Raw genomic sequence first — 27,877 nt, forward strand, 5'->3', positions numbered from 1 at the left:
AAAGCGAATCGTGGCGAATAATTCCAAGTAATTAAAAGTAGGCCGATTGGTCGATCCAACTTGACGAATTTCATTTCAACTCGAGCGTTGTTTGCGCGCCGCGAGCGAGCGATTCGCTTCGTAGATTCGTCGTTCTCGTGTGTGAAATTGCTAGTGGAATCTGTGCGATGATCGTCGGCGTAATTTCAGACGTGAGATTTTTATGAAGGCAGATCTTACAATTTAACGCTTAACTTAACACGTTGTAAATTTTAGAAGGAAAGTATAAAGCAAGAAGGTGATCATCCTGATATGAAGTGAAATTTTAAGTTCATTGAATAGAGTGGTTGGTAAAATGGATGTTCATACAAATTTATATTTTTAGCGATAATAAGCAAAGAGGTAGAAATTGATTAGAGGTATAATTTATTATTCAAATGTTGGACCACTTATTTTACCTTTTATATTTTATACATTTTTCCAATTATGTTACCAATTGTGTTAGGATCATCGTCTGTTATTTTATAATCCATATCCATAGTCTAACGTCTCGTTCCATTTGGTACGAATGCATATTTATATGAGCTGATGCGAAGTATAATTGTAAGGTTTGTGAGATTGGAGCGACGAAAGAAGTTTTGTAAATATAAATTTTAGATCGAATGTAATGTCGTAGACTGTGTCTGAACATATCGCAGAACATTTTTACGTATGTTTTATTGACAAGTAGTAGATGAAATGTCTGCTTTTTTTCAACATTTCTGTATCATAACATATTCAATTGCTTTAATGGATTATGTTTCATTCATGCTACTTTTTAAATATCTGGTTTATAGATCGTGCTCTGTTCAGACAGCCTGCGTAAAATCGATAATAACTGTAGCTTAAAAGTTACAGGCCGTGCCATTTAGTTTCCGATATTTCCAACGAAGATTCCACGTATAAATATTTGAATGATACTAAACTATGTCGGACACGTCTGAAAAGGATTTAGAATCTTGTAACTTAAACCTTCACACGAGCGCTTAGCACATACTTGAATCTTAACGCATACAACGAGGATCAAAGTTTTCTTCGTAAGAAGATTATTTTACTGAAATAAAATGGCATGAAATTAAAATAACGTCGTAACATTAATTTGAGATAAAGTAGTCTTAGATACGCGTATTTAATTACTAAAATACTTAAACAAAGCTCACATTAATAAAGATAATCAAGAATAAAGTCACAATTGCTCATTGTATTTGTAATTGCATCCTGTTAAAAATAAATAAGCGATTAGATACTTTTAGCAATATTATATCTTCAAATAATACTTCCTGTACTTACAACTATACCAAATACATTCTATACGTCACGTTAATATAATTCTTTGAAAAACCATTACCATTTTCAATTATACCGTCTTTCGCGAACGACGATTTCGAGAAAGGAACAGGATTCGAAATGGAACAGGATTTTTTCCAGAAACGAGGTAAGTAGAAAAAAGCGTATACAATATATCCGTACTGGTTTAAAGAATTTTATAAATTTCGCAACTTCACTGATTACATGTAACAACTTATTTTGACACTTAAAAATATCCATATTTCCCTAGGCTTTATTTTAACCCTCGCTGTCTGCAAAGTAAAAAATTTCTCCCTTGTTCCACCATTCTCGTTCATTCACCACCAACATCGATATCCATCACATCGCATCTTCCAAGCAATTTAAAAATCCACCACTACGTTGAAACTGTCGCCTGAAACCACCCCAAACAAACCGACTCACCCTCTCATCTCTCCATTCATCCAAAAGCGTTCCGCTTGGTGGTCGCGTGATGCACGTTGGCGGAAAAATTTCGATCGTGAACGAGGAGGATCCGGCGGTTCCAGCGGCGCGCAGCCGGTGTCAGCGCGTACGCGCCGTTCTCCTCGGTAGTACGCGTCGCCGCGCGCGTAGTACGGTCCGGAGCGGAGAGCAGCAGCGTGTGCTGGCGGTTGAATATAGCGTCGTGGATGGGTCGATAACGCGCAACTCTCTCGCTCATCGCGGAGTCGCCGATGCCACGCTGTAGCGCTCCTAAGCCGAGCTTTCCTCTCATTCCGTCGTAAGCCCGCACTCTGGCACATCCATCCACCGCCGCCACCTGCACCAACCAGACCGACCGACCGGCCGACCTCCGGCTACCATATCGCACCGCCGAACCACCACCATTACCCCCGCTATTATCGCTACCACCGGCGCGTGATATTCGGTCTGCCAGCGGCACCATCAGCAACACGGCCACCAGCAACCCGCCGGCTGTCATCCCTCGCGACCCGCGTCACTCGCGGCCCGAAACGTCGTCAGCCAGTGGTACGAAAAGTAGCCGGCGAGGACATCGGTGCCCGTTTTAGTGATCTCGTCAAAAGTGATCTTGTTGATGTGAACATCGGGATAAGATCGATGATTCGTTCGATTAAAGTGTGACTGCGTGTGACGTTACTCTATCTGTTCGAGTTGCCGACGAAAGAAAGCTAATGCGTTAGTTTAGGTGCTGGTGAAAGGAGTTTGACGAGGTTTCTGGTAGTCAAGGTCAGTCTGGCGTGGATCATCGCGCTTTTCTTACAGCCGATGCGTGCCTCGTGCACGCGAGACGCCGCCAGGTGATTAACAGGTTGTTGTCGCAGAGCCCCTTTGTTGTCGCGCGTCACAGGCCAAGCATACTTTCGTCTCGTGTCTCCCCGATCGTCCTTCGAATTCCGCGAGCTTCACGAATTTCAGTGTGCACGTGAATAGAGATCCTATTTGTACGTGGTGTTAGTCGGTCAACCGACAGGGTAGACATAGAGAGAACGGATCGATGGAAGGTGACGAGTGATCGATCGGTGATGCGTGAATCGAGCAGTGATCTCGTGGGTGTCGACGAATGAATCGGGCAGCCGTGTTCGCGTATATCGAGGCATTTCGAGGCGTCGTTGCTGACAGATTGATCGGAGAAGATGAGGAGTCTGCGAGAGCAACGGTGTGCTCGCGGACGAGCGGAACAGCGCACAGTGAAAGTGATTGCTAGTCGATCGACGCGATGTCAGTGATTCCGCGATCGATCCCCAAGCCGATCGATCCCTCTCTGATCCGTCACGTGCGATTCATTCGAGCGAGATAGAGATTCGAGGGTTCGAGACTGAAGCTGGATAGATCGGTGCTCGCGAGTGCTAGTCCACAGTGTCGTGATGTATCAGTGGTGACCAATCGCAGCATACACTGTTGTTGTGTCTTTTTACGATGCTATGGTGTTCGATTCGCAGCGAAACGACGGCTGCCGGTCCAAGCGACTGGCTTCGGACATCCGCTCGAAACTGATCTTAACCAAATCTTCGAGTGTTAAGTATGGCACAGGGTGTAATTTGCGATTCGACGCGAGGCTAGACTCCAGAAGAAGAGGTTCGATCGTGTACAGAGTGTGAGAAGGTTCTAAACGTCCATCGTCCATCGTCGTCGAACAGCTTCCGAGTATTACGAAGTGGCATTTTTACGCCACCGATAAAATTCAAATTCCTAAGTTGGAAATCGAATCTCGATTCCTTCGACCTCGCAAAGATCTCCGCTATAACCGTGTTCCATCGAATGTCTCAGCCAGTGTGCGCGTACGGTCGATGGTCGAGCGTTGGTTTTACGAGTGCTCGGGAACGTTAATGTCCGTGGTCGGACGGCAATTAAAGACGCCGCTGCGTCCGTCAGCTGCGTGTGCCGTTGCTGGTCCAACAGATGTTCCCCCGCCTGGAAGATTTCGGTGCCACGAGCGTGTTGTTACAACGAGCGGATCGTGCGAGCGCCGTGAGCGCACCGCTCATCCGATAAAGATAACGAGTGTCATTTGCAAGCCGGCTGATCGTGCGATCATTGTCGTTCCGTAGTTTGTGGCGCAGTTAAATCACCAAGCCGCGAAACATTAGTGCCCCACGAGAAAATGACGAGATCCTGTTCGTTCTTCATCTCAAGGTAGGACGTCTTCTTCTTTTCATAGCGTTACTTTTATCCCTCCATTTTTTATCCTCGTCAGCCCTTATCTTTTTTTCTTTTCTGTTCGTTCATCACGATGCAAACGAGAAACTTTCTTTCTTCCTTCCATCCACTCCCTTCCACTGTTAGTTCCGTGAGTTCGTTTTACAGCAGGATGGCCCCAAATGATAAATTTCTCCCTTTGGGCGCCAACCTATTTGCCACGTACGTGGTCCCTCGCGTGAATTTTAATGGCACCCCCTCGCATTACGAGGATAATCTAACGCGTCGGTGCTGGACCTACGCGAAAAAGAATCCCACTGGATGTCTCTTGAAAAGCTTAAAAGATACGTGATCGTTCAGGAATTCACGCTGACGGTGGGTACATTTTTATTGGGCTTTAAGCGGCTGTTTATTGTCAGCTCGGAGATCGTCGCGCCGGTAACTACGAGTTTATCGCTTTTGTCAATTTTTCAGGGCGCGATCTCTGCGCTCGCCTCTTGTCACGATGGTTATATAACGCGTTCTCTGTATTTTCTCTCTCTCTCTTGTTTTTTTTAAAGAGTGTAGTTTTTTTAGAGACAGTATTTGTTTTTTTAGATCCAGTAAATGGGATTGTATGTTCCAAGAGAAACAGAGAATGAATTATAAGCGACAACAACAAGGTTAGCGATAGATACGTTAAAAAACGGCCATGGAAGGATATTAATTCCGATGGATATAATATTCTTTTTATGGTGTAGACCGGCGATTTATCGTGTTATTATGATAATTTGCTTGCGACGAAGCAAACGTTGATCGTGAGAAGTTTAATACCTACTTCTTCCTGCTGAACAACTTATCAAGTGGTCATTATTAAGCGAAAATGTTTTCATTTTCGAAGGATTTCGCAGAAAAATCGGCAAGTACAGTTTCTCCAAGTTTAATAGCTCGCAGTTCACCGAAGATTATCGAAGGTCGTATGCAAACGAAATTGTCGAAATGGTCGTATCCAAATTCCTAAAGCGACAGAGCTTCAATTTTTGTGTAAAAAATGAAAATTCTTTACAGACACGAATAGACTCTCGTAATTTTGTTATGAAGACTAACCAGAGTAGAAAGCGATAGATTGTGAACATAAAGTAAGTTTAATGGAAGGTTGTAAGCAGAAGTTTTAAATATCATTCTCTATGACTTATGGATAGTAGTGCACATGTTGTCCTACATTACTAAAAAAAAAAAAAAACCATCACCTACCAGCGGTTCCAAATTTAACGGGCGAATAATAAAAATAAAATGTTCTTTCAACACGCTTTCACAAAGAGGAATGCTAAAATACCTGTCACGGAAAATCAATTTACGAGGGCGAACGCGTCCAGACAACAGTCCAATTCATCTTGACACCCACGTATCGCGAGGAACGCGTATTTTTTTCCAAGGCACGAATCCTGTCCGTCAAAGAAGCTAAATGTCCACTTCGGTGGCGCGCGATGTGATTAATGCTCGACGTCGTTTCGTTTCGGATGGTTTTCTTACGCAACCCGTGGAATGCGGACACCGCGAAATGTAATGTCCACGAACTACGGACGGAATTTCTTCTCGTCCTGTAATTAGCTGGTACAACGAGCCCACTCGAAACGAAGTTCCGACAGCGCGCCGTGCCGCTTGGAACGCTTTGTCCCCTTAACCGCGAAAAATTGCGACCGAATTATTGCGTTTTCAGAATTATTTCTCATCTTATTTTTCTTTCAGTTTATTTTTCGTCTCTCTTCCTTCTCGTTTTTCGTCTCATTGTGAACAGCTTGCTTTCTATTTCGAAGAGTTTGAAAGTGAATTATCGTGTTACGGAAGAGAAGGAGACGTACAAATTTGTGGGTCACCGTGAGAGATATTTGAGAACTGTGACAAGTGTATGGGATAAAAATAACGCCGAGCTTCTGTTTTATTTCGAATCAATTTCATGCATCGTATAAATAACATTTTACCACATTTTTATTTCGAATCGTCTATTTGTTTGTTTCAGCGGATTTATGTTTAATCATGTTATATTGTGATTAATGCAAGATTTCGCGCGGTTGTCTTTTAGTTTAGTTTCGACGTGTCGCCGCTGGAATCGGTGGCAACGATGTAGTTTTTTTTTTTTTTTTTTAGAGCGACTTGTCAAACGGAATATACAGAAATTTGCACGGGGACAAAATAAAAATAAAATTGTTCAAAATTAGACGCGAACGTGAAACATTATCTGTAGTAGATCTAAAACCGTAGACTTATAACAACGTTTTAATTTTCTTCAATACCTTGACTAACCTTCGTTTAATTTAATCGCAACTTAATTTATCTCTCGGTGTCAAAAGGTCGATATAATGGAAAGATAAATAGTTAAATGTAAATGCCTTCTTGAAAATAATACGCTTAAGCATAAGCTTCTCCTTTCACTCACAAATAATAAAACGACGTGTAATAAGACTATGCTATCTCCTAACTTCTACGTGTCAAATAGATACAGCAGACGGATAAGTGGTTGAATATGAATTTCAAAATGACAAACTGTATCTTTCAGACGACTGTCCTACTCGGTAAAACACCACAACGCTCGAATCCCTGATCCAACTTCCATTTAACAAGAAGCATTCACTCCAATTAAAAAAAAAAAGGAAGGAATAAAAAATCACACAACTATAGGTATCCTCCATTCACATAACGCCACGAAATAAAGAAACCAGGAAGCTGGAAACTCGGATCCTCGGCAAACGATCCAACTTTTATCGCCGCCGCTTTTTTTTTTTAACCGAAGCGAAGAAGATGCTGTAAATCGTTGCGTTTACTCGACTCGGCTTTTACGACCTACATTTTCGATGGAAGAGCGCGCAGGGTGCGCACGGGGGTGCGTCAAGGAAAACGAGGCAAAATCTGTAACGTTCCGGCCGTAGGTAGAAATTTCACGAAGGCCGCCGGTAATTTCATCGGCGAGTGACGAGAACGTTGCACGGTTCGACTCAGCCCGGTGATGTTTCGCTTGGAAACGATCGTTCGGATACGAATGGACACTGAGAAAACAACGGGAACCACGGCGAGGGCCAGTGGCCACTTTGAAAGCGGATGCAGGCACACGCAACGCGCAGTGACAACCGATGCTTTGGTTACTTTAAACAAACGCGATCAAAGAAACAGGTGCCACGTCTAGAACGTGTCGACGACGATGTTTCTTCGTCAAGAGCGTTTCGTTTCCTACTGGCCTGAAAAGCTTCTTCGCGGAACTGGCCGAACAAGCAAAACGGCCATTCTCCCTTGTGATATTTTCGAATGATTCGGAGTATAGTGAGAGACTTCGCAGGCGTTTATTTAAAGTGTAGACACGGCCTTTAGATTTCGTTTCTTTATTAATCGAAGGATATTTGTTTTTCCAGCGTTTAGATTTTGCATTTTTTTAAACCAAGTGTTCGATTTTTTTATTAAGAAATTTTTTACTAACGTTGCTGTTGCCATTAGTGTACAGGTTGCTTCAGTTATTTGAATAATGTTCGCTATCAGCTACTGTATAAAATATATCGCAGCGTTGGAAAAGCTTCTTTAAGATGCGTATCGCGTTTTTCCATTAAACGATATTATTTGATTTTAGAACTGTCAATGGTTCGCATTTACGTTACGTGAAAAGTATGATATATTACGCGAAGCAAAATTTTCTGAAATAAAAATACGTGATATTAAGAGAAATATGTAAAATGTTTCGGTAAGTCCATCCCACGTTATTTTCTAAAATGACGATAGTAAACATCGATGATATCGTAGGATACTGTACCAATGGTAACTGTACACTAGTCCATGTTCAAAATCAATTGACCGCTCAAGGCCACTACTCCCACTACAAATGACGTCACAAGTGACCCTTTCCTGAATACACTGAATATTCTGGATATACTAACTGAACTTCAATATGATAGAACTCATCCAAAAACGTCTACCTCCAAATTTACATACATTTTCTGTTTGAAGCGGAGGTCCAACGATATTAGCCTAACATTGTTAGGTCATGTCACAAGTGACGTGAATATTTTTCTACTTTTAGAAAACCTCCATTATTATTTTCAACAATAGTTTTTTATTCGCCTGCAGTCTCCGTTTTTTTTTTTTTTTTTAATCAATTTTTCCATTTCATTGTCAAGTTTTTCAAATATTTGTATTCCTTATGGGATAAATTTCTAGAACAATATCAAATATGAGGGAACAAAAGGTATAAGATAGAATAACAACGAAATCAAACAGAAATATTATTTAGCTTGTTAACGGGAGAATAAAAATTGGATTGCCAATATAAACTAAAGCTGATTTATTTACGAATATTTTATTTTTTATACATTTTTTAATCGAATTTTATGAAAGACAAATTAATATAATATTTATATTCGAGGACTGGAAGGAACATTTTTCAACTTTTATAGTCGATGTATTTTATGTTATCAGAAGTGTCTGTTTCTTTTTGGAATTTAATATACACTTTCGTCACCCTGTAGAAAACTCTAAAAATATTGATTTTCATAACATCAGCTGTGGTCTACTGTTTCTCTACAATATTTCATGGATATATCGTCTATTTTTAAAGGACCTGTTTCTCTTTTCAATATTACCAAACTATATTATATTGAAAAACTCCCCTACAGACGTGAAATGGTAAAACTTGTAATATTTTCACTTTTCGATCGTCATTTTTAAGGAACCAAACGGATTTAATCAAAATTTAACAATTTTCAACCTCGACTCCTTTCTCCATCGTATCAACTCTTAATCGTGCAACCAATAAAAACAAACTGTTAACATTTAAGTAACAAGCTACCTAATGGATTACACATCCAACTTCTACAAAAGCATCCCTCGTTGTTTTATAGAATTTATTAAATCCTATTTACTTAAGAAACAAACCATCTGATTAAGTAACAACTTCTACCCAATTAACAAATTAAAAATCACGCATCCTCTGTAAAATCAACTCTCTAAACTAATTAAACGCCTGATCGACTAACAAGCAACTTTACAAGATCCATACATCTCCCTACATCATCTTTTCGTCCAAGCTCTCCACTCTTCTTTCACACAAAATAAGAAACAACGAAACAGCTATAAACGGTCGACGATTCCAGGGACATTTTCGAAAATCCATGGGCCATCGGTGGCGTTGTAAATTGTCGCGGGTTCGGCGACGCGTGTGGGTCGCACACGCTCAGCTGTGCCAACGCGAAAATCAAGCAAACTCGGAACGTCATCGCGGAACGTCGGGCAATGGGAATTCGAACGCGTGCGCGAAACCATCGGCCTCGTCGCGCGGTCGTATCGCGCGAGCCATTGAGCTTCGATTTTGCGTTTCTCTGTCGCGCGGCCAGATTTTCGTAATAACGTCACGTACACAACCGTCGACCACGTCGCCCGATGGATCAAAGGAGGAAGCTGGCTCCCAGCGATTCGTGCTTTTAATTTAGCTCACGAACCATTTGGCCCCCGGCTGCCGCCGCGAACGTGTCCGGGTTATCCTTATACAGAAATAACAAGGGACTTGAATTTTCCAGCCTAGTTTTTCGAACGTACTCTCATGTCCAGCGTTTCGGTCTGTTGTTGGCTTTGGCCGGGATGGTTTAATACTTTGTGTTGCTTTCGTTTCGGAGGATTGCATAGTATCGTTATTATCATTGTGTTGGGTTGATTGGAAAGCTCTGTCGCCAGATTTTCTTTCTATATTCATAACTTCATTCCGGGATTTTCATCAGTTATGGATAGCTTAAATGTATGTACTATATCGGCTGCAAATTTTTAATCAATACGTATTCTGTGAATATTGAGAATTTAAAAAATGAGAATTTAGTATTCTCTTATGTGAAATTACGAATGACATTATAATTATTTCTTTGAAATTAGTTGGAACCAATTATTTACGAATAATAATTCCAAGTGTTTGATCGTTAGTATATGTTCCAAGCGCGAGAACATGGAAGACAATATTGTGGAGGAATTACGTGCTGTTAAAAATTCATTTAAATTATTCTACCACAAAATGTATCTAATATATATTAAATTTTGCAATTGCTATTCTTGTCGAATAAAACTATGGGAGAAAATGTATAAAAAGTTGATAGGCTCGTAGCAATGTATTATAAATGCCAAGTTGACGCTTGCTCTTTAAATTGCTTGTTTAAAGTGTAATATCTTTGTCCATTTACGGCCCGTTTTATTACCATATAATTGTAAACTTATTTGTTATTTAGTAATAACTGCGGAGAAAAGCAAAATGTTAACTTAACAAGTGCGCAGAAACTTTCGTAGCCCAAGGGTTACCGAAGGAATGTTTTGCGATGAATAAACCGCTGAAAGAGGAGCCAAGGAGAAGAACGAATATAGCCAAAAGCGCTCTGAAATTAAACGAAAGAACATTCGAAAGTACATTTTCGGATATTTCATATACTCGCGCGAATCAGATGGAAACTAATAGAAATACCTGAATATCTGAACGTTTGCATAGTTTGCCGTTTAGTTGATGTTTCTCTTAACTAGCGCGTCATATTTTACGGCCATTTTTTCTACGACCTTTTGCTTTCTTTCTCATAACCGCGCCAGAATCGAATATGGAAGATACGAATCGCGCGATTCTCGTTTCGCTGAGTTGCAACTGCAGCAACCATGCCCGTATTTTTGCCTCCATATTTCTGATAATATCGACGCTTCAATCAAGCAGATATAACCCTCATGCGATAGATAGATTTTGGTTTGCATGGACAGTATCTTTTGACACAACTAAATTAGTTTCGTTTATTTCAATTACGTGTATGTTGTTCCTGGTATGTGATACGAATAAGAATGCATCGTGAAGAAACTAAAATGCAGCTGAGACACCGTCATCTAAATAGGATATATAAATTGGAAAACGTACGATGATTTGCTGCACAGCAAAGGTACCAATCGTGAAGGTATCATTGTAAAAATATAGAAAATACAGCACAGGTACAAAGAAGAAAGCGATTCGAAATTTTCGAAAAAAAAAAAAAAAAAAACAGAAGAAGAATTAAAAACAAGGATCAGTGACTCGATTAAATTATCATTAAATTATTATGGACTGCGGATATTTGCGCAAATTTATATTTTTATAAAGGTGCACAAAGGAATAGAACCTGAGTATATTTCATACAGTTTGTCTTGCGCGTATATTCTGCAATAAAATCTAATTTAACCTACGATCTTTAATAACGATCACGTGATTTCGAGTGTAAAGTCGTGCTACCTTGGTCTCGAGGTCGCTCGATCGCCGAGATACCGATCGAATGGAGCGTTTCCCATCTTCTATCGTCGCGTTGCACTCGGTTCGCAGCTGCTGCCGCGCGACAAGAGCGGACACAGTTAATCGAGAGGCTCCGTTACGCAAATACGCCCGCGACGGACCTATGTTTAGTCGGTTTCGAACGGCACCGATTAGAATCGTATTTTCGTGCTGGAACGTGGACGTGGCCGGTACTTTTGAAATATATCGTCCGACGTTGAAGAATGCTGTCCGCCACGCGGTGACTCGACTCGATTGTTCAACGCTGTTCGTCAACTTAATAGCTGGTGACTCGGCTGGGTCGAGACTTGGTCGATCGCGATAATGTCGGTGGAAAGCGATACCAAGGAAGCGATAACGCTTACGAGCGAGAATAAGGAAACGAAAGAAATGTCCGAGTCTCAATCCGGATATGAAGTTTTTCTTCGTTTGTCACGTGAACGACGACGAAGAATCAAGTAACCCGTTCTTCCAATAGAGATTACTTTCCACCATTTCATACGCGGAAAGAAGCGAATGCAGAAGATTAAATAGAGCGAAAGACGACGAAGGAAATATGCAATGAAATAGCGTGAAATATTTACAAGCGTAAAGCGTAGGTAGAGAAATGTAAAATTCTTACTTCCGATGTTATACTCTACGATCTTTGTTTTTTAACATACGCGTCAAGGTTTTCTCTTTTCCTTACGTCGATTTGTGCTAGTAATTCTTGAAACCCAAACTAAATTATTATAAACTTGTCTAAAAATTAGAATAAATGGAAGATACCTGCCCGATATGTATCACCAACTGTAAACCAAAACCAAGGTATTGCAACGTCGTTAAAAAATGACAACAAGCGTATACTTTGAATTCGCATTAACTTGGAACAAAGTATCGCAAATATATCTCGAAAATTATAATAAATTTCCAGCCGAAGAATAGAACATCGTGTCAAGCTTGCAATAAGGATAGATGTTCAAATTCTAGCTGAAAACCGTCGGTTCGTCAAAGGAAGCCTTTGCGCTTGGTTCGAAGTGGTTGGCGGGCAGCCCCCGGGCCGATTCTAATTATCAAAGTCGAGGAAAAATTACATAAACCGGGTCTTCTGTTCCTGCGGGATATCTGGAAAGTGGCGTGATTAACCGAAATGAGCGTTCCTTCGTTCACCCTTCCGGCCGTTAGAGCCTCCTTTGAGAATCCGCCGGCTTCTTCGCCCCCGAAGAGGAGCGTGGCCGCGTCTCTTGACTTCCGGTGTTATCGTCGAGAAGTTCAGGGACAAAAAGGAGGGCGCGAGCGCGCGTTTAAAATTCCCGTCCTCTCGCGATTAAATTAAGAGGGTCTCCTCCTCATCGTCGACATTAATCTTCTTTTGTGACGCGTTCTTGGAAATCTTTCCAACGATCGTTACACCGTGTGTCTTAACGCGAGGCGTTCTCCTCCCGTGCGCGTCGTAAACCCGTTACGTTCCAAGCGGAAACGCGAATCGAGTAAGCTTCTTAGCGAGAAATTACTCACCCAAAAATCTATCCAGACTATGGTAGATGATACGTAACAGCGATTTTTAAGCGCTTTAAAAGCGATTGCAAGGAAGATGGGATTGTTTATACATTAGCGTTGCTGCAGTGTATTACGATTAGTAGACCGCGAATGTTTATGCATGGAAAATTCGAAATATCCGGAATATACGAATAATATACAAGATAATATAGAAAAATATCTCTTTCGATTTCTTAATATTCTGAGATTTTGCAGATATGGACTGGATTTTTTTTTTTGTGAAACGATGAATTCGATGAGAAACATCGAAAATTTTTATTAATGTTATTGTCACTAAATGTATAACTATTTCTGAATTGACAGTTAAATGATTCCGAAGGAACTTAGTTATTTTTGCGAAATATAAAATATGAATTACCATTGGAAATTCCATTTTGTTTCATCAAACGTTACTTTGAATTATCAGGAATAGCGAAGCGTGGACAAGAGCTATCAAAAGCCAAGAGTGCTGCCAGATAGCCCTCGTCCACCCTATTCACGTCTCAAGACCACTCTGCTTAAATTCGTGATGTGTCTGATAAGAAGTCAGAATGATAAATGAGCTTAAGCTACAGTTTCGCGAGCCCCGCTATATAGTATATGGTAGACAGCAACCCCTAACTTCGGAACGTCGCTTAGAGATCCTTGCTGAGTCTACAGTTTAACATACTTTTATTATACTACCCTATGATTTATTAATTCTTCTGAATTTACATGAACTTATGCCCGTGAAAATTTATTATAACTTCTAAGCATTTTTTATTATCTCGCATTAAAACACGCTATTTTCTTACGAAACGAGTATCGGTTTGTTCGAAAAGTTCCTAGCGAAATTTACGAAAAGCTTCGACGTTACGTATCTTCGCAAAAATTGAAATGCGTCGAAGAATAAAGCAATGGCCAGACGAAGACAACATTCCGCGCTAACAAACAGGTCGCGAGTACAAATGTCTTTGTTCTGCGTATGACAGCGTCAGCAAACATTTGCTCTGTTTGATACGGGTTGGCGCTTTAATCACGTAATTGGTTGGTTTTCTCAGGAGTCGACTTCTCCGACTTTCGAAGGCCACCGAGATCAAGGAGGCTCGAACAACAACCAGAGCTATCGTACCAAGGAAGGAAAGACGCCATGGAAACGGATAAGGCCGGTGTGGCGTTGTACGCGGCTGCATTATGGCGTAGCCTGCTTCTAATGGCATAACTCGTTGACGAGATTATAATCAGCTAGCAGACATTAAAGCTGCAAGGGCTCTGGTTCGCTTCTCGTGCTCCAACTTCTCTCATCGGCCTAAGAACTGCATCCAGCTTTCGCGTACAATCACACGATCGTCCATACGTACATATAACCATTTCAGCGCGCGTAATTGTGTATGCGCTTGTGTCTCGAGCAGAGATAACGGTGGTACGTCCGCAGTGACTTTGTGCATCGGCCACAGATCCTCCGAAACCGAGGGTTTGCGCGGACTTTTCGTTAATCGCGTCAGCCCACTCGCCTTTGATCGGGGCTTACCCATAAACATCCTTTTATCGAGCCTTCGTTAGGAGGCATCGAGCGAAACTGCGGGGACGACGTTGTAGTCGCTGCACAAAGGACCGGTTGTAAAGTAAAAAATAAAATTCAAGGGAGTAGAAGAGAGGATGTACGTACGTATATGTAGAAGAGGAGGGAGGAGGGGTTAAGCCGGATCGGTGGACGGTGCTTCTACTCCTCGTCTCGCGTTTTGATTAAAAACTTTTTAAGGGCTGCGTTGCCTGGCGTGTTCCGCTAAATAGCTCGTTAATTCGGCCACCTCCGAACTTTGCTCGGCCTATCGAACGGTTAATCTCCGTTGCACGGGACGATGGGATTTCATCGATTAGCACGGGGTTGCCAGCTGGATGTTTACTCGATTGTAAGTTGAAAAGCGCGAGATTTGTGCGGTCTGTTCGAATGCAATGATATTGTTATAATAGCGCAGGATATGGTACACACTAGTTTGAACAGAATATTAATAGGTCAATCGTAACTTTGCCAATGGGATATATATTTGCATTTCGGTTGTCGTGCTTTGCTTAACAGATCAGATTAACTGAATTACGAAACAATTGCGTTATTTGCGGTAGATTATTAGATCAGAAAAATTGTGACAATCAGGTTATTCTTCTAAAAGTAATTCTTAATGCAAGATTTTTTTTCTAGGAAAATTTGTTCGCGAATCAATCAGTTTGTGATATATATTCGTAGCAGATGGCTATATATTGAGTAGCAAATTACACGTATTTTATTCGCTCGATTCGTTATTCCGAAGCACCATATCGGCTGAAGTTTCTTTGGGATAGCGTTTCTCTAATATTCGATATCAAAATTAGATTAAATTTCAATATAAAATTGAATTCTACGTGATATCGTAAATTCAATTTCCTCTCCTTACGTAACTCGATTTCTAAATATACCTATAAATCCAATTACGCTCGCAGCTCGAAAAACCTAATAACAATGTATCAAATCCCTTACGTTCTTTTAATCTATTTTCTCCTTTCAAACACAATCGATATACCGCTATTCGTGCTTCGACAATTTATCCTCTTATTTCCTCATAAATCCAAAAACTATCAAGAAAACGCTACAAATCTCGAGTTGAAGCAAAATCCAACAATTCCAGTCAACATACGACTCATCCCTTGAGAAGAAGACGTTTATCCAGTTCGTGGAAGGATTCTACAATTTACTGGCACTCGGTCGTCAGATACAAAAGTAGTTCCGAACGACTGCAGCGTTTCTCTAACAAGTCTTTCGATTATTCGAAGACGACCGTCGGCGTCGACGATCGAGATCCCTGGAATCTGATTCGCGAGTTTACGATTTTGTGCTACGAGTTAACGCTGGCTCGGCTCGGGAAACGAAGAAGAGACGAGGAAGAAGTTGTAAACCCCGGGCTTGAGCGGCGCGATAAAAACTTTCGAGGGCAGTACAGCCACGCGGCCGTATTTCCGGCCCCTCGTCCGGCTACAACGAGCCTAGGCAACGGGAGGAGTAAAGGGAAAGAGAACGATGGAGGCAGCTTCCAGCAGAGACAATGAAAAAGACGAACATATAACGGTGAAACTTTTTCGTTTGTAACGTCGTTGCGCCTCGCTTCCAGCGAATTGGACCGGTGCACGCGCTTACCTGTAATCTTCTCCTCCCTCAACCTGGAAAAGTCGTGTTGATTCCGGCTTTGTAATTTCCTAGCTGGATCCGAGATATCTGGAGCGCCCGATGCGGTGTACCCGTAGCGAGAGGGGCCGGAATTGATAAACGGTTGAAGGAATTGGAACGATTAATCGGCTATTCTTTGCTTCGTTTCATGGTTTTTTGCTGGTCGGCGAAGAAATTGCTCGAATTTTGCAGGAAATTGGTTTAACGGGTGTCGGATGCGATCGTAACGATCCTGCTATTTGTTCGATGGTTTTGTTTTAGGCTGACGGTTAGCCATTTTTGTGAAATTGCCATCAGCGGAATAGACTTTTGGAAATATTTTATTTCTAGAACAATGGATCAATTGTATATTGCAATTTGTAAACACGATTCAATTTTAACTAAACAATTCTATATTTTGTACGTCTATATTTTGAAATACCGCGAGAAGGAGAATGCGGATCAAATAATAGATCGGTTGTAGTCGAAACGTTCGTTAAATTTCCAATTTTTCCATATTTTCATTCGTAATGTCTACCCGATTAAAGATAATTGAACGAAAATATTTGTACGCGCGATACAACTTTCTCCAACGATAAATTTCATTTTTTAAAACATGCGAAGCTTCGATAACAATACCTCAATAACAATAGCAATCAATCTTGCGCTTCTACCAGCGCACTGCGATGAACAATACGATCAACAGAATCGCCAGGTTTAAAAACGAGAAAGAAAAACGATGAATTTTTCTTTACAGCCCTCCATAAATCTCGTTTACGTTCCGCGTTTTCCCCGGACATGAGAATGCATGCGATCATTCTACGAGGATTCGTTCCTCGCGCGTATTTATCTCGGCCTGAACGAATTTGGATCGTCATGGTGGTACACGGAGGAACGAATGGAGGGCGGGACGAAGCGAAGCAGATTTTTATGAAGCAGATAATGGCGTCTGCAATTTAAATCCCAGTCAGAAGAAGAAGAAGAGAGAAAAGAAGTTATAAACTTCAGCTTAAGCCGCGATGTTTCCGACTGGCGGTTGAAAACGTTCGTAAAAATGGAGAACGCGATAAAAAATGACGCGCTCAGAGCGTTTTTCCGCGTGGTATCGCGACACGTTGGTCAAAGTGTGGCGAGAAATGGTTGTTTCGCCATTGACTTGCAGCCTGTAATTGCTACGAAGCAGTTCAAGTTGTTTAGGCTTGGTTCAAGCTCTTGCTTTTTCTTAAATTAGTTTTATATAGAAAATAGATGTTTGCGATATTAACCGTTTTGCCGGTGTAAACTCGTGTAGTGGTTTCAGATATTATAGTTTGAACGAATTATATTAAGAACGAAATCGCTCTCATATCGACGAACATCTTCTTTTCATTTTCGAGCGCGACATTGACATTGTTTAATTTTTTAATGTCGTCCATATCGAAGGAGTGATTTGGCAGCAACGGAAACTGACAGAGTATCTAATTTAGCGTGATACATAAATAGTATTTTTTGGATCCACTACGTTTTTTGCCGTAAGTCACGTTTCTTCTAATCGTGTGATTCCTCATCACGAGTGCACAATATTTGAGTATAATAATTGAGTACAAAATATTATAATTATCTGCGATAGTCGAATATTATTAATTGAAACTCGTTTCAGAGCTAGCAATATTTAACGCGTCAATGAGAACACAAAAATCTATCCGTTTAATAAATCTGCCGAAATATAACACTCGTTGTTTCGTATCCAATTACTCGCTTTAAAACCACCCATAAATAAACGAAACAACTCGCCCTACTTTCGATTCTTCTACCCTCGGCTTGCTCTTGAATCTTCGACTCAGCTCCCGGGTACAATGACCAACTTTTAAATTCCACCTAAAGGACCCACACCACCGTAAAGAACATACGACCTAAGAAGTTCAACGGCAATAAATATAAGCCGAAGAAGGAAGGTCCTGGAGAACAAATCGCCACGATCTGTGACCTGTGACGATCGACGGGAAGATCAAACGTTCTCGGTCGCTTTCGCTCCAGAATGAACAAGTACACGCGCGCTACCCACCGGCAAACTTTAACCCTCAGAGCTGACGCAAGCGGTGTAATTACCGTGCACTCTATTTCCACGATCCTGACCTCGCGATGCGTGTATTCGCCGTGCTCTTTCTTCTTTCTCCGTGCTCGCTCCCTCTCCTCGTTTACGGACGCGAGAACAGTCGACCTGGAGGGTGAAAATACAAAGGGGCGGTCGTAGGTGCACCGAATTTCAGAGTTCGCAGTTTATCTTGCCGCATTTGCAGACGTACCGGCTAGACGGCAGAGTGAGAGAGAGAGAGAGAGAGAGAGAGAGAGAGAGAGAGAGAGAGAGAGGACGGGCGAGGAAAGGAAAGCGAAACGAGGCGAAAGGGTGGCTTTGTTCACCGTGTATGAGGGAGGAAGTAAGGACGAGACGAGGGAGAAAAGAGAGAAAACTGTCCGCGGTGATTGCTCTAGTGGGTGTGCAAATTGCACGGCGGGGCTGGTCCCGGCGAGGAAAATTATTTTTAAGCGACCAGAAAGGGGTGGATTCGGGTAAAGTGCCGGTGAAACGATGACGTTGCTGATCGATGATCTTTGTGTTTCGAAGTGAGTGATAAGGGTTTTCGGGGAGGAATTGTTTTGGGATTTTGGGATTTTATAGACGACGTTTTTTTTTTTTTTTTGTGAGAATAGATGAACGTATAGAATAGCGAATGGAAAGTTCAACGTCGATGTTATGTATAGGACTTTTTTAAATTCTCATAAAAATAATAGCAACAATAAAAAATAGCAATGTTGCTATCGATAAAATATCCTAGTTTTTCAATGTTTTTGCACTTTTTTCTCCAACTTCTTCTCTACTATGCTTTTTATCTTACGTGTCATAAGTAAAAATAATTTACCTCATCGGTCACGTTGATTGCCAACAATGTAACGTCTATAACATTACTACTATACGGTGAAGTATTTGTCATTATCAAACAAGTCTCTCGAACGTTCTATTATCCGTGTCTCAATTATTTATTTTAATAGCTTCCAACAAATTTTCTCAAAATTGCACTTACCATTCCTAACATGCTAATATTCAAGCGTTATCCTTAAACGAACTATATACACAGCCATTACAACATGCTCGGCATTCTTCGTCTCCTTAACAACATTTCTATTTTACGTTTAACGCGTTCCATGAAAATCGACGATATTCTTCATAAGAACATAATAATCCGCCAGATTCTTTCTCTCAATTTTATATTGACAAACACTCCGATATAAAGGTGATCGTCAAAGGAACGTCCTTCTTCCAATTAATTACGCAGATAAGCAGCTTTATCCTGGTTTACGATTTCCTACAGGTTTCTCCCATACCAACACATTCTTAAAAGATACTCGCGAACGCGAAACGCTCTCATCGAATTTTCATGTCGCGATTCCGACGCAGCGGAGATTTATATTTTCTGGCCGTTATCGGGCTTCCCCTTTTGTGCCGGTCCGTCGTTGCGTCCATTCGACCCCATTTTCGAGGCTGGCACACGAGCCATTCCGCGCGTTCGGGAAAAAGCACCCTCCTTATATAAATAGCCCCGCGTAGAGCAGCGTGACAATAACGATTCAACCGTCGTCAGATGGAACGATTTTTATCGTCGCCTGCAGTTGTACGGTCTATTTCGAGAAAATCGAGAATAACGATTCGATGCTCTTGATACCCGACGCGCTGTCGTTCCCTTCTCACCCGTCAGCAATCCGCTTCGCTCCTTCCACCCGGTCCTCCGCTCTATTCTCTGGAACCCTTTCCCTTTCCGGGTCCTTCTTGAGTGGCCCCCTTATCTGCTGGCAAAGATCCAGCTCCGTGTTATCGGATCCCTTTGACGCCAATTACGCGATTTTTCAAAATGACGACACCGCCCTTCACCTTCCTACTCGGAGTGGACCTCTGGCGCCAGTTGCCGCGAACAGAGGGTCGAAGATGTAGAGGTAGCTTCGATCGAACGACGAGTGTTCTTTCGCTACCGATATCGTTCAAACTCTAAAGGGGTGGGTTTGTTTATTGGCCTCTCGATAGGTTTCGTTCGACGCTAGAATTTTCAGGCGCGAACGGTAGTACTTATGGAACGTATTATTTGTAGGTAGAATTTTTCTTTTTCTCGGACGAGTCGAAATTTATCTGAGTTACACGAGATGCAAGTGAAATTGTAAGCTTTTTAAGAATTTTATCTAGCGTTTTGTGCGTTTCTTTTTGTGTATTCGTTTCACAGGAATTTTATTTGTTCATTGAGAATTTCGATAACTCTTACATGACCGAACGTTTATTTTATGTAAGAGAAAATTTGTTCTTGCCGATTGTCAATGATAAAAATATACTTTTCCTGGCCTTGTAAAGAAGATATAACATATGAAAATGGTAATTTAATTGCTTAATAACTTCGTTGTCCATGCTCGATATCAAGTACGAAAGGGTGAACTTTCTATGAGAATAAATTTTGTTCTAAAGAATTGTCACGCTGGATTTTGATAAATCAAGCTTGGAAACTGGATAGACCGTGGGAATGACAAGACAATGTTCTGAAGAATTTCCTCTATTATTATCATCGTTCTCCTGAATGAACTTTGATTAACCAAGAGTTGGCTGAAGTGTAAGTTTAACTCTGGCGAAACAAAAGAATCTTCTGGCGCATCGTCTTTAATATGCTTCCTCGCGAGAATATATTTAATCAACTTTCTTTAGCAATTCAAAAGTGAATAACAAACGAGAGGAGAAAAATTATAATTATTCTAAACGAAAGATTCTCGAAGAGAATTTTCTTCGTTTCTAACAGCTCGCAGAAATGAATTTCTTTTTGCAAGTCGTTCGCGTTTTAACAAAGCCTGATTAACAAACGACTTTATAAAATTTCGGAAGAACGTGATTTTCTTTGTTTGTAAAAAAGATGTGCCTGGCATGCACGTGCTTTCTAGCGTCGAAAACGTGTCATAGACGCTGAGATCTCACGGAACACAACGTCGCGTCTGCAAAAATGTCTGTCGGCGCTCGGCCATAGAAGTCGTCTAATTAGTTTCACACTAACGAGGAAGAAGGCCGGTGCTTCTTTTACAGAAGCATTAACGAGGCTAATTTCGTATTTAGCTTTATACACTTACGAGTGCCATTCAGATGATTACGAGGATGCGCTACAGGCATATTCTAACGATTCGTCTTCTCGTTTCCCTTGTTAAACAGCCATTTCTGAACCTTTATACGCGTGTTTGTAAATTCGAATGATGTAACAGATTAGGTGCGGAACATGCGAGTTCACGTATGTATAGAGGAAGATTTACGACGTAATCGTGAAACACGAGTTTTAAATTTCAGGGACACGAGATGGAGATCGAGTAAATTCGAAATCTAGCAGTCTGCGTTTATTGTCCATCGTAAAAGATGTTTAGAAAGCGCGGATTCTATTCTCGTTGCTTACTCTCTGGTGTTTTTCAGTTTGGAAATTATCGTAACGCGACACCGAGGTATATAAAGATAAGTGAAATTTATTACGACCGTTTTGTAATTGATACGCAACTTTAGTCGTGTATTTCTTTGTGATTTACAGTTTTATGTTGTATAAGTTATGAACTAGAAAGATATTACCTTCTCTTTTGATCAAACGCGTGTCTTTTATTATAATTTTACGTATTCGTACATTTGGTAGCGCTAAGGTATATTTTCAAAATTTGGGGAAATTATTCATATTTAAAGTAAACTTTGAAACTACGTTCTTAGTAGATTTTACGAAGAAACACGAAGAGAAATAGTTCGCTATGTAAGTAGAAAATAACGGACTATAAAAGAACTCGATATAGAAGCCGCAAGTGGTAAGGGAGTCTACTATGGTCAGACATGTGTCACGCCCGACAAGACAGCTCTACTTACAACTTTTCAAGTATTATATCATAGCCGGTTATAAGCTTTTAAGTCACAAGACGAGTAGATGTACCATTTCCTGCGCTAATGATCAACATCTTTCTTCGTATTTTTATTTCATACAAGTACTTTATTACGTAGTGAAATTTTTGGTCACTAAAAGAAAGTTAGTACTCTTCTACCTACAGCAGGGAGATTCTTCCGCTAACACACAAAAGAGCTATTCTTTAGCGGAATATTAAAACGAACGACGCTATTGCTTTTAAGCAGGTGTATCGCCCGCGTCAACTGTTATATTTCATCCACGTCTACGTCAATTTTAAATTTCCTCTCGCAAAGAACGCTGCAAGCGTGCATTGTCGAAAGTCCTGCTAGTAAAATTAAAGCTCGCGTCTAAATTCTGAAAACGGTGTTCCGTCTCGCCCCTGCAAGGTTGCTTTCCACTCTCTCCGCGGCGACGCGAAAAAAGAGAAAGGCCAGAGAACGAATTCCCTGTCTCTGCCTTCGCGAAGCGAGGTCGAGGCCGAGGCTGTTCGGAACGAGCAATTTAACCGGAAGTGCTTGTTACGTAAAGCCGCACTACAAAGATATCCGTTGAATGATATTATTTGTACACGCGACTCGGAGATACCGGGCACACGCCTGCAGCCAGCTCAAAGATAAGCGTTCCGCGTGGCGAAGACGCGAGGCCCGGCTCCTCGCGAGCCCTAATTAGTTTCCTCCTAACGAGCCCCGGGCCTGGATTGTATTCGTCATAGAGCGAAATTAACGAGGCCAATTTTACATTTAACTTCGTACGCCGAGAGAGCGGGACGCAACGGTGATTACGGGGTACCTTCTCTCCTTTCTCTCCTCTCCCTTTCCTCGTCGACACTCGTCCATCCGAAGTTCCGTGTGTGCTGCCACGAGTTCGTACGTGCGGTGTAACTGTACCACACTTGTCGTTGCGCCCACGCAACGACGAACACCGGCAAACAGGATGGAGCAGAAGCCAGCAACGAAGGGTCGGAGACGGGGACTGTGCGAGTTTACGTTCGTTTGCCTAATGTCTGCTGCACTGCCTTTGGATATGGCTACGGAGCTCCTTTCTCCGTGGCGTGCCTATTAATTAACTCCGAGACGTTAATTGCGCCGCGCGCACCAGGAACAAGTTTTCGTCGCGCACACGTGTACACGTAGGTACGTATGCGGCACACGCGGCGCGACAACTATCTGCGGATCTTCGGGGCGTCTGTTTCGCCTGTTCCGGACGTATCTGTGCGTTTAACCTAACTGCGGCAGAGCATGCTTTGGCATTTCTCTAACGAGGCAGAGACATCGGTCGAGCAAATTAAAAGGCGTTAATCGTGCGTCGGAAAATATACTTTTTCGCTTTTGTTGTTGGTTGTCTTATGAAAGGGCTGAAGGTTTTCGCAGAATGGTTTAGCAATGGCTACCGCAATAGGAAGATTTTCATTGTAAATTCGAAATACAACTTGGCCGTGTTTTTGTCACCTTGTTCGATCCTCCAACGAGCAAAGAAAGAAACAATTGTCCTAGAATAATTGGCATAGACAGCCAACGCTCAATCACGGGATTGTTATAACAAAAAGTCAAGCATTCCGCATTTAGTCTTCCGAACTAATCTAAACCGAATGTACTAAATCTTCGAGATCATCCGACAGACTTCGAAGTATCCACAGACTTCGAAGTGGATCAAACGAAAGATCTTCGAACGCCTCGAATCCAGCTACGATTCCACGATCGGTGACGGAGCACGTCGCTTCACAGCCTAACAAAACCGGACGCCTCGAACTTAATTAAGCGCGACGAGCGTCTCGCTCGTCGATTGATTAATTCGCAGAAAAAGCTGCGCTTATTACTCGTGCGAGGGCGAAGCATATCGTGTCGCGAATCCGCGCTGACGAGCGTGAACGCACGCGGCGCTGACTCGCCGACACGGAAACTCATGCCGGCCTGATCGATGTGCCTATCGTTCGAAATTACGTTAATTGGACGTTGTCGAGAGCAGCGGGACAGTTTTCTATGCTACGTGGAGCGTGCGGCTTTGTCGAGTCGCGACAGAGAAAAACGGACGATAGGGAAAACCGACGGGAAACGGAGAAAGATGGAAAGGATAGAGAGCGTTCCAGGGTAAACGGGAAGGAGAGACGTAGCGAGAAGCTGAAGCGACGCAGAAATAGCGACGAAGGGAAAGGGTGGAGTAAAATGTAACGGGGTAGAGTGCGAGGTGGAAAGAGACGGATGGAGAAAGGATGGAAGGGCTGGGGCGGCGAGGGGGCGGGTTGGGAAAGCGCGCGCGGTCCCATTGGGTCGTAGTCAAGTGGTGCCCTTCGCTACGGTAACGCAGGCTCTCCATGTATCGATTCGTCTTTCAAACTTCGAATTTCAGCGCGCGCGCGCACCTCGCTGCTTCGCACGCACGACACCTACGTGCGTGTATATGTATATATGTGTGCGAGTGTATACACTACCGCTCATAAGTATCGGGACACTTTGATCGATTTGTCGTAAGAGGTACATGAATTGTAACTAAGTGTAGGAATTAATGGAAGATTTATGTGACGAGCAGCAGTACTTGTTGCCTTTTTATGGAACTGGTAGACCGTGAATTTCGATATTTTGGATATTTTCATATTTTTAGATGGATATTTTAGTACGTCATAGTTGGAGACGTGATTTGGAAATGCAACTGTGGTAGGTAGTTAGGTACTATTGCCTGGATTAATTGCAGTGGTTCGTCAGTTCAGGGATACGAGACTGAAAAATTTCTCAAACAACAAAAGAATTTCGCGAGGTTCGATGATTATGACAACTGCGTATAGAAGATCAAATTTATCACATTCTATCGTACGTGTGACGAATAGACGAACACGTATATATACAGAAATTAATTACTACCGAATGTATTTCTCAAAATCATTTAAATTAAATAGGACGAGACGTTTAGATATTCCCTTCGTGCTCTGGCTCAATTATGATTTCTCCCGATTCGCAAATTCGTTGAAAATGTTGTAATAAATGAAGTCCTGACCTAAATCTCGTGGAACGTAGTTAACTAGAACGCGCGAGGGCAGAATGGAAGGGTAAACAAGGGAATCAGCTCCTTGAAGCATTAAAAGAAGAATTACAAAGAAATGTGAGTTGTGTGTATCATGGAAAAACAGTCGTGCACTATTAATTATTAAATTTTCTAATGTTTCTTACGAATTAACAACGAGATTAAACGAAACGTAGCTACTTCGTAAGTGGTTCAAGACTTTTAAATAATACTGGAAGCAAGGAATATACAATACAGTTTGACACTGTCAAGAAATTAGAAACTCCTATGACATAGCAACTATAGATTTACGTTTAATCCTCAAGATGATGTTTTTGAACGCCAACTATAAAGGTAAAGGCACTTGTTACGTATTTTTTCATTGCCTTTCATTGACTCTGCATCCGCCTCTAACGTTGAAACAACGGTGTTTCTACCGAATGTTACGAAACGCCCTATAAACACGCGTTTAGCAAAGAGAAACGTACGTATGCACGCACGGACATGGACGCATTAATGCGTGCAACGTCCGTACGAGTAACGGGATTTCGAGCGATTCGAAAATCCGGACGCGCGACTATTTTATCGCAAGCTTCGATTTGAATTATGTGCCGGCAGTAATTGTATCTGCTGCTCTCGTTTCGGTCGTTTCGCCGATCGAGAGTCGTACTCTCGACCCGATATCCCTTGCATCGTCGATGGAATCGTATTCGACACCAAACTCGCGGATTTGCCCGGATAGCACCGATACGCCTGTTCGGTTCGGTTAGATGCTCTTAGTTTTTTCGGGATGAAACTTGCGAATTTGATGGTATTCTCGAGTTCTCAAGGTAAATTCATTGGCTTTGTGATGCGAACAGGGAAATGGGAAGTGCGAGCGAGCAACGAGCGGTTGTGGAAACAGACATTTTGTTATAGAGGATATTCGCATTAAACTTCGAGAAGAAATTATGTCAAATAATAGTCCATTCGACCAAGATTTCTTTCTATTCGTTCTATTAACCAATTCTTTATACAATACGCGATTATTGAATTGGATGATTCGTTTGAATTTTCGTTTTGCGTTATAATGAATCGAATAAACACTATCTTTTAATAAAAGGTATATGAACCGATAGCTGAATTATTACACTATGTAATCCTATTGATAAATATTGTAGTTTAATGTTAAAGAATATTAATCAGTCGAGTCCAATAATTGCAATGATGTACAAATTATATCTCGGTTAGGTGATTGTTCCATAAAATTCTTTTTCAACGTTTAATGTATATTTTGAGATTAAAGATCGTATCTTACTGTTCTTGTTTCTTTCTCTTTGGTGTTTGACGAACTACGCAGAAATTCTAATATGATTTTCAACTATCTTATTTCTTACCTCGAAATCACCGTACTTTTCCACGCTTTCTAACCTTTCGACTGCTTACTTTAGGATCGCACGCAAGAATATTCCAATTTAACCACGTGGAATTCATCGAATGCTTTCTGAAACGTCAGTCAGTTATATTCAAAGTCATTACCTTCGAGCCAATTTAACTTCCTGCGTCATAAACCTGACCAAGCAAAGGAATCATTCGACAATTATTCAGCCAGTCGAACAACTATTTCATTCTACTATCTTATTCCTCGATTATCAGTTCCGAAATTATATTAAATATTAAACGATAATTACAAAAGAACGTGGCATTGCACGAAGAACATAGACCTCGATGTAAAGTTTCGCTTACCAAAAATGCAACTGTTTAATATCATTTTATTCTGTATTATTCTTTCATTGTCGATTCCACAATTATATCAAATATTAGACATTGAACGCTGGCACAAATATTACAAAAAATTCCACGTTGAGAGGAAAAACCTCAAAATAGAGTTTTTATTGAATCGCATATCGCAGCATGAAGGATTTCCCATTATGGAATCGTAGCTAACGAACGAGCTACTGGAAAAAAGGTAGTGGCTTGTTTTTTGGAAAGTGATCATATTACAGTGCAGAGTACTCATATATCGATTCGTTTTTTCAAACTTTCAACTGGAAAACGCATGCGCCTCTCGTGTTCCCTGCGTGTACGGGTACATACGTGGAGAACCTGCACCACTAGTGCATTATCAACGAACAAAGCATTAAGCGAAAAGAAGTATTCTCGGTAAATTAGCAATGGTCATGGACGAACGTAACTAGGTAATACACGAGATCGCGAGCAACAAAAATGTTTCGATGGCACGTGCACCGATCGAGTACTAATGCCATTTAGTACGGCGAAGAGCCTGTTAAGTGGCTTTGATAACAAATCGCTGTTTCTATCGAAACTTGATATATTATTCGCTGCTGATCAATGGGTAAGAACACTTTGATATTTAAGTTACAACGTCATAATATATCTATTGATGGTTAAAAGCTGCTACTTATCGATAGTTAAAAATGTTTACGTAGCCAGCCGTAGAAAATCGAACTGTTGTGAAAATGTATAGATTGTACACAATGGGTGGTAATTTTTTATGTTTATTGAATAAAAATTAAGAAACGATGTTCGATGGATGTACCGTTTAACGTAGGATATTTAATAATAAGAGGCAATTTATAAATACGAACGTAGAGGTTCTCGAGATTCGAAACGCAAACCATTATTCACCATTAAGTCAGTTAAATTTAACAGAAAAACAGGGATGCACAATGTGTCTCGAATTAATTAAGAGGATTATTTAAGCAAACCACTCTTGGTTTCGCGTCATTTATCTTGCCCCGGTGAATTCCAAGTGGTTTCACTGTAATTTTAAGTAACTCACGATTAGTTTCGGCATAAATCAACGGGGATCCGATGTATTTCGAGTACGTGTTTTGAAGCCGGTTGCCAGCAGCTTGATTCAGCACGAAAATATTTGGTAATGTACATGCCTAACATAGACGCGATGTCTGAATGTTGGAAGAGATGACGGCGACATCGGCTGGTGAAATCGTGGCCATTGTTTCCCGAGCCAAGTGTCTCATTTACCATCGAGATACAGTTTGTGGTTTGCTTTGTATAGTTTCTAGTTTCGTCGTTTCCTAGAGGCTGGTTGTT

General features: G+C 41.3%; 1 protein-coding gene and 1 long non-coding RNA gene across 5 annotated transcripts in view; one reads left to right on the forward strand and one right to left on the reverse strand.

The window, feature by feature from the left end:
- Positions 1–27,877, forward strand: part of LOC139992028 (uncharacterized) — a 513,816-nt gene that overhangs the window by 80,244 nt on the left and 405,695 nt on the right. The window contains exon 1 of one of the 4 annotated variants that reach the window (XM_072012477.1): positions 1,544–3,942. The exons of the other annotated variants lie outside the window; for them this stretch is intronic. The gene's annotated coding sequence lies outside the window, so the exon portion shown is untranslated. Of the gene's footprint in view, positions 1–1,543; positions 3,943–27,877 lie in introns of those variants that run through there. 4 annotated transcript variants of the gene reach the window in all.
- The window catches only part of LOC139992084 (uncharacterized), a 125,393-nt gene that overhangs the window by 58,128 nt on the left and 39,388 nt on the right, over positions 1–27,877 (reverse strand). The gene's annotated exons all lie outside the window — the stretch shown is intronic.

The sequence above is a fragment of the Bombus fervidus genome, chromosome 11 (assembly GCF_041682495.2).
Source record: "Bombus fervidus isolate BK054 chromosome 11, iyBomFerv1, whole genome shotgun sequence".
NCBI lineage: Eukaryota > Metazoa > Arthropoda > Insecta > Hymenoptera > Apidae > Bombus > Bombus fervidus.